Source organism: Schistocerca gregaria, unplaced genomic scaffold (genome assembly GCF_023897955.1).
Source record: "Schistocerca gregaria isolate iqSchGreg1 unplaced genomic scaffold, iqSchGreg1.2 ptg000652l, whole genome shotgun sequence".
Lineage (NCBI taxonomy): Eukaryota > Metazoa > Arthropoda > Insecta > Orthoptera > Acrididae > Schistocerca > Schistocerca gregaria.
In genome coordinates, this window is record NW_026062036.1 from 62,501 (window position 1) to 65,000 (window position 2,500).

Sequence of the window (2,500 nt, forward strand, 5' to 3'; positions counted from 1 at the left end):
CCTTAACCTAACCCACGTTGGCCCTTAACCTAACCCACGTTGGCCCTTAACCTAACCCACGTTGGCCCTTAACCTAACCCACGTTGGCCCTTAACCTAACCCACGTTGGCCCTTAACCTAACCCACGTTGGCCCCTAACCTAACCCACGTTGGCCCCTAACCTAACCCACGTTGGCCCCTAACCTAACCCACGTTGGCCCCTAACCTAACCCACGTTGGCCCCTAACCTAACCCACGTTGGCCCCTAACCTAACCCACGTTGGCCCCTAACCTAACCCACGTTGGCCCCTAACCTAACCCACGTTGGCCCCTAACCTAACCCACGTTGGCCCCTAACCTAACCCACGTTGGCCCCTAACCTAACCCACGTTGGCCCCTAACCTAACCCACGTTGGCCCCTAACCTAACCCACGTTGGCCCCTAACCTAACCCACGTTGGCCCCTAACCTAACCCACGCTGCACCTTAACCTAAGTTACGCTGCACCTTAACCTAAGTTACGCTGCACCTTAACCTAAGTTACGCTGCACCTTAACCTAAGTTACGCTGCACCTTAACCTAAGTTACGCTGCACCTTAACCTAAGTTACGCTGCACCTTAACCTAAGTTACGCTGCACCTTAACCTAACTTACACTGCACCTTAACCTAAGTTACACTGCACCTTAACCTAAGTTACACTGCACCTTAACCTAACTTACACTGCACCTTAACCTAAGTTACACTGCACCTTAACCTAAGTTACACTGCACCTTAACCTAAGTTACACTGCACCTTAACCTAAGTTACACTGCACCTTAACCTAAGTTACACTGCACCTTAACCTAACTTACACTGCACCTTAACCTAACTTACACTGCACCTTAACCTAACTTACACTGCACCTTAACCTAACTTACACTGCACCTTAACCTAACTTACACTGCACCTTAACCTAACTTACACTGCACCTTAACCTAACTTACACTGCACCTTAACCTAACTTACACTGCACCTTAACCTAACTTACACTGCACCTTAACCTAACTTACACTGCACCTTAACCTAACTTACACTGCACCTTAACCTAACTTACACTGCACCTTAACCTAACTTACACTGCACCTTAACCTAACTTACACTGCACCTTAACTGTCACATGTAACGTCACAGGAATGTAGCTTTGCCTAACAGCAACCCTCTGAACATAGTTCACTGCTTGGATCCTCTGGTGTCATGTGTATTTCTTGATGCCATGGTGCGTACCCTCACATAAAGGTCTTTCGAGTGTTGCGTACTTTCTACACAGTCCCGCTAACCACTGGAAGGGTGTACCGCTACAGAACGAATATCGCCCTCCCCTCCTGCCCTTCCAAGCTGGTCGGTCAGGCGTTTGTTTGTGAAATGAGCCTTGCAGCTGTTCAGTTGCATTCGGTTGTCGATGCAGTCAGTGTACGTTGTGGTACGGCCTGTGTGGACTGTCCGCTGATGTACGCGTAACCCACACTGATCATCCGTCGTTACGTACTGAGTGACATAATGTGGCACATGCTTGACCGTACACCGGCTGCGCCCTACAATGGCGAATCATAAGGGCCATATGTTGTGCACGATGCTACTTGTCTCGTCTCCCCATTACAGCGAGATTGCACTGTTGTACGCCGTACAGACATGTGGTAAGTAGGTACGGACGAAAGTATTGCATGTTGGCCCCCCCCCCCCCCTCCTCCCTCTGCCGGGAATCAGCGTGAGCCGTCTGTTGATGTAGCGACGAGGGTTTTCCTATTTAATCGTATTGCCCCACACAACATGATAGCACGGTGGACCGCGTTCCACATCTGCGACATGCTACAGAGGCCGGTTGACAGTCGACCGCGCAAGGGACATTGCACACGTGCGCGGACCATCTTCCACGTGTTCTCTCGTGTACATGCCGCAGTGTGTATGTGGGCTGATGTAGCGTGTCGTGACACATAACATGCAGGCATGCCAGAATCGTAGATTTCGCAAATGTAGATTGACGTATACGTTTGCTGCCAAAGATCCGCAAATGAACTGGAAATCAGTTGTTGAGCGGTTGTTCGCGCTGCAGGTGCATCGGTGATAGCGACGATCGGTACATCTGTGAACCGGTTGTTTCGGCGGTACCCGCCATGCCCCCGAACCTGAGTTGGCCATGTGGGTATGAAGCGATACGAGGCTGTGGCTTGGCGGGACAGTCCCCGGCCGGTGAGGGGGGGCCGCCCGGCGTGCTGGCCGCGCGCTGCGTGAGCGCACGCACTACAGCCGGCTGGTGGGGGGCGCCCAGTGGCAGGAGCGCCGGCCGACGGGCCCGGCTGGCGTCCCAGCTATGCGCCGGCGCACCCTGCGCGCGGCGCCAGGCGGCCAAAGTGGGTTCTGCCGAGCCCGGTGCGAAGCGCGGTGGACATCTGCAGTGTGCTGGTCCGATTGCGGACTGTGTGCGTTGAGGATGCGCCGCCGCCCGGCACTCGGCGTCGCGACGCCGTCTGCTGCTCGGTCGCCC